Source organism: Vipera ursinii (assembly GCF_947247035.1).
Source record: "Vipera ursinii genome assembly, chromosome: 3".
NCBI lineage: Eukaryota > Metazoa > Chordata > Lepidosauria > Squamata > Viperidae > Vipera > Vipera ursinii.
The window spans coordinates 117,133,317-117,139,491 of NC_139516.1; positions in this window are offsets into that span (position 1 = coordinate 117,133,317).

Below are 6,175 nucleotides of genomic sequence, written 5' to 3' on the forward strand. Positions count from 1 at the left end.
GGCGCGCCGGCCCCACATAGTATTCTGCCAGGCAATGCCCTTCTCTCCACCTCTTACCCCAAACGGTTTGCGCAGATGAGCCTCGTCATTCCAATAGAGCAGGGGTCTTCAAACTCGGCCCTTTTATGACTCATGGACTTCAACTCCCAGAATTCCTCAGCCAGCGTACCTGGGTGAGGAATTCTGGGAGTTGAAGTCCATGAGTCATAAAAGGGCCGAGTTTGAAGACCCCTGCAATAGAGAATGCAGGTATCACTTATGCAGCATTGAGCAGTGGAGAAACTATTGCTGCCGATTTTGATCCATGCAGATACGGGTTTTTGTTATGTCACAATTCTAACTTAATGTTTCTTCGGGTCGATTTCGCAGGCTTTGGGATTATAGAAGAATGTAGAACCGCACTATAAACATACCACGTTGCTACCATACACCTGTGCATGTTCTTTTTGGGTGTATATGTACTGTTTTTTTCAAGTACATAAGGCAGGGGTCTTCCGGCTTGGCTCTTTTTATGACTTGTGGACTTCAACTCCCAGAATTCCTCAGCCAGGCATCCTGGCTGAGGAATTCTGGGAGCTGAAGTCCACAAGTCATAAAAGGGCCAAGTTGGAAGACCCCTTGACATTAGGTGTTTTGAAATTTACATCAAGTGGGAGAAAACTACAGAACTTGGAATTGCTATTTGTCACTAACCAATAATTAAAAAAAATTACACTGCCCATGTTATTTTTCTAAAAGGCCTAGGAATGGTTTTACAGGATAGAATATTATAGAACATTTAAGAATAAGAGTAATGCCTATAATATTTCCTGTTATCCCATTTATTCCTCACGAATTTGCTTGACAGACTTGAACACTGAGCCCTATCCAACAAAATGCAATTCAGAGGTGAGAAAAGTAAGGTCCTACATTTAGGCAAGAAAAATCAAAAGACAGCTATAGGTTGTACATGGCTCAACAGTGGTAATTGTGAGAGGGATTTAGGAGTCCTAGTGGAGAACCACTTAAGTATGAGCTAGCAGTGGGCTGCAGTTGCCAGAAAAGCCAATGCAGTCCAAGGCTGCATCAACAGGATAGTATCAAGGTCACCTGAAGAGATAGTGCCATGTTGTACTATTTTGATAGAACCACACTTGGAATACTGCATCTTTTAATCATCACAGTACAACAAAAAATGTTGAGCCTCTAGAAAAAGTGTACAGAAGAACAACAAAGATAATTAGGGAACTGGAGACTGAAATATGAAAGGTTGCAGGAACTAGGTATGCCCAGTCTAATGAAGAGAAAGACTAGGGGTGATGATAGCAGTCTTCTAGCATTTGAGGGGCTGTCACAAAGAGGGGCTCCACCTATTCTCCAAAGTATCTGAGATCAGAACAAGAAATAACAGATGGAAACTTATCAAAGAGAAATCCAACTTAGAAATGAGAAATTTTCTGACAGTGAGAACAATTAATTAGTAGAATGGCTTGCCTCCAGAAGTTGTGGGTGCTCCATCACTGGAGATTTTTAAGAAGAGTTTGGACAGCCACGTATCCAAAATGGTATATAGGGTCTCCTACTTGAGGTTAGATTAGAAAATCTCCCAAGGTCCCTTCCAATTCTTATTCTGTATTCTGATTTCAGTTTATCAAATATCTTGATAGGACGAGGGGGCAGAAGTGTTGAAATATATGGCAAGATACCATAAGGTACCATAAGGCAAGTTTACCAGTCTTTCACGTGTCTTAATGTAGCAAAAGGAACACGGCATGCTTTGGGACTCTCCATCAGCCTTCTTGCACATTTGACAACATCCAGTCTGTTAATCTTTAACATTTTTTTAAAAAATAGGGTATAATTGGTCTCCTGGAATCACAAGTCAGGTGTTCCCCAAACTATCTCCTTGGGTCATTACTCCTATGACCTTCATTTATTACTATCTTTTATCTTCTGCTAGTAATGAACCCACCTCTTTTTCTATTGACTTTTCTTTTTAAAATCTAAATTTATTTTGACCATACAATATTGTTTTCCTGCAGACAGCTGCTCTATAATACAACTCTTTAGTGATTACAGATCTTTTATTCTGGTCGTTTAACTCTTTTAACAGTTAAAACTGCATATATATTGGCTTTGCAAACTGTCCTGTCTCATTGGAATGGGGGATAAACATACTTCTAGTATCTTCATTTTCAGAAGTTCCCAACTCTCCTGAGTTCCCTTTGTCCTGAAAGTCAAGTAGTTCTATGTATATTTCTCTACGGCTTTTGAAATTGGCTGTCCTGATATTCAGTATATGACTATGCTCCAAGTTACTTTTCAGCAGCATCTTAAAACCCTAGATTACATGGTCACTTCCTGCAAAAAAAAACAATTGTTTATATCTCTTCAACCAGTTGTTAGGATTACATCAAAGAAAGACAATCAGTTTTTTCTTTAATTTTCTGAAATTGCAAAATATTTGTTTCATGTATCTCATTCTCTAAATTCAGCTTCTCTCTTGCCTTCTGTCTCCCCTTTCCACCTCCTGTCCAAAGGACCCTTTTGCAAAACTAGAGGGGGTTTATAGAACACAATAGAATTGTAAAATTATAGGGTTGGAAGGGACCTCACATCACTACCTTATTGCCAAGCTCCACTGTTGTAAAATGTGAGGATGGATCTGCTTGCATCATGCTGCCTGGAAGTCACAGAACACAAAATATACAACCAGAGGACTTTTAATCCAAGCCGCTGCTCAAGGCAGGAGACCTTATACCATTCCACTCAAATGATTGTCCAGCATATTCTTTTTTTTTATTGAAAAGTTTTAACATACAGTTTATCTTTAACAGTCCCCCCTCCCCCTCCCCTCTCCCTCCCCCCCCACTTCCCAGAGCTAAATACAAGGTATAAAAAAAAACAATCGTAAACAACCATATACTAACAACCATAAACTCTAAAATCCATCACTCTCTAGCTTATATAGGATAATACAAATCTTAGTAATATTAAATATATATAGAGAAGAAAGAAAAAAAGAGAAAAAAAAAAGAAAAAAAGAAAGAAGACTTATTCAAATGCTACATGAAACTTCTTAACCCTATATTTGTTCTGGATATACTCAATCCATTTTCTCCATTCCATAATATAACGTTCTTGCGAGTGATCTTTCAAGTAAGCCAAAATCTTTGCCATCTCTGCCAGGTCGGAAACCTTTAAAGTCCATTCTTCTATGGTCGGCAGTTCCTCTTTCTTCCAATACTGACCTATCAAAAGTCTTGCTGCCGTAATTAAATTTAACATCAACTTAGTGTCCACAACCGTAGCATCTGTGATTATTCCCAACAAGAAGAGTTGCGGACAAAACTTTATCCTTTGCTTAAAAATCTTCTGCATATTCCACCAAATTTTTATCCAGAAAACCTTGACCTTTTTACAAGTCCACCATACATGAAAATATGTTGCATCTTCATCACCACACCTCCAGCATTTTGGCTGATAATTCGGATACATACTTGCAAGCTTTTTAGGATCTAGATGCCATCTATAAAACATTTTATAAAAGTTCTCTCTTAAATTTTGAGCTTGTGTAAATTTTACGTTCCTCACCCAAATCTTTTCCCACGTATCCATTGTAATAACTTCTTGGATGTTTTGGGCCCATTTTATCATACAATCCTTAACAAGTTCTGTTTCTGAGTCAATCTCTATCAATGCAAGATATATCCGTTTAATATGTGCTGGTCCCTGATTTCTAATTTGCTTTATCAGATTTTCATCAGTCATTGTGAAACCATTTTTCTGATCTTCTTTCCACCTGGCCCGTAGCTGAGTATATTGAAACCAATTCTGAACAATCTTCTCGTCTCGCAAGAGACTATATGGCTTCAAACACCAGACATTTCTTTCCAAGCTTAGAATCTCCTTGTACGTAGTCACATCATGTTTGAAACCAGCATGTATATTTTCTATTGCGTGTTTTGGAATTGCCCACAATGGTATCTTACAATCTAGCTTATGTCTGTACTTCTTCCAAACTCTCAGCAATGCCTGTCTTAAAATATGCACTCTAAACACATTATCTACCTTCTTATCATACAACAAATATGCATGCCAGCCAAACAACAAGTCGTGGCCCTCAAGATTTAATAATCTCTCTTGTGTCAAATTAATCCAATCACTTATACCTGCTAACGCAGCAGCTTCATAATATAATTTAAAATTAGGCATTTTAAGACCACCTCTTTCACGTGTATCCTGCATAATCTTAAGTTTAACTCGTGGCCTTTTCCCTGCCCAAACAAATTTATTGATACCTCTCTGCCATTCCTCCAAATTAGAATCTTTCTTAAGAACCGGTATCATTTGAAATAAAAATAAGAATTTAGGCAGGACATTCATTTTTACTGCCGCGATTCGCCCCAACAAAGAAAATTGCAATTTTTCCCAACTCTCCATTTCTTTTTGGATTTTTCCCCATAATTTTTCATAATTATTTTTATATAATTTTGTGTTAGAGGGCGACAAAAACACCCCCAAATATTTGACCCTTTTGACAATCTCAAATCCAGTTAACCCTTCTAAGAGGGCCTTTTGCGATGCTGTCATGTTTTTGGCCAAAATTTTAGTTTTTTGTACATTAACTTTAAATCCAGAAATCTTCCCATATTGCATTATTATCTCCATCAGGTCCACAACAGAGCTCTCCGGCTGGGTCACTGTAACAACCAGATCGTCTGCAAACGCTCTCAATCTATAATCCTGATCTCTAATCTGTATACCCTTAATTCTTTCCGAATTTCGTATTTTTACCAATAGTATCTCCAACGTTAACACAAATAACAAAGGCGATAGCGGGCACCCTTGCCTTGTACCCTTCTCAATATTGCATACTTCTGACAAGCTATTGTTAACTATTATTCGAGCTGTTTGTTTTTGATATAATGCCCTAATTGGTTGCAAAAATTTATCCCCAAAATTCATTTTATCTAAAACTTTCATCAAAAATTGCCAATTCAATTGATAAAAAGCTTTTTCAGCATCTAAAAAAATTAGCGCCGCAGGGATCTGGTTGTTCCTTTCCAAAAATTCCAACACATCAACTATATGCCTCACGTTATTTTTCATTTGCCTACCACTAATAAACCCAGTTTGATCCCCATGGATTGTCCAGCATATTCTTGAAAACCTCCACGGGTGGAGCACCAACTTCGAAAGGCAAAATTAAATGTTCTGTCAGGAAATTCCTCCTTGGTTCTAGGCTGGATCTTTAACAAGCTTCCACTTATTACTTATCTTGCCTTTTGGTGCTTTGGAGAATAAATTAGTCCCCTCTCCTCTATGATAACCCCTCAAGTACTGGAAGAGAGCTATCATGTCACTTCCTAATCCAGGGATCTTCAAACTTGGCCCTTTTATGACTTGTGGACTTCAACTCCCAGAATTCCTCAGCCAGCATGCCTGGCTGAGGAATTCTGGGAGTTGAAGTCCACAAGTCATAAAAGGGCCAGGTTTGAAGACCCCTGTCCTAATCCTTCTCTTTGATAGGTTAGAGCCAGGGGTAGGCAACCTTGGCTCTTTTATGACTCGTGGACTTCAACTCCCAGAATTCCTGAGCCAGCAAGTCTCAGCATGGAAACCTCTCCCTTTCCTCTCAGCATGGCTGACTCTTTTATGACTCGTAGACTTCAACTCCCAGAATTCCTGAGCCAGCACGTCTCAGCATGGAAACCTCTCCCTTTCCCCTCAGCATGGCTGACTCAGGAATTCTGGGAGTTGAAGTCCACGGGTCATAAAAGAGCCAAGGTTGCCTACCCCTGACATATCTCCCTTAATCATTCGTGATAAAGTTTAGCTTCTAGACCCTTTCTGCATTTTCTAGGGGCACCTTCTTTGTGTCATGGTAACCAGAACTGGACCCGGTATTTCAAGTGTGGCTTCACTAGTGCAGTATAACGTGCGGCTTGCAACCTCCAACACCCATCCCCTTCATAGAATAGGCTCCTCAACCTTTCCGCTCTTGGTACGCTGATGCCCAGCCTCCACGCTTGCACACACCTCCCCTACCCCCGCTTTTGTAAACAGCTCCTTCTCTTGTTGCTCCCGGGAGCAGCCGAACCCCGAATCTACCGCGCCCGCCGTGCCGATGCAACTCAAATAGGTAGACGTGCGTACGGTCCTGCAAGGGAGTTCCGCTGAACTCGGAAGTTAC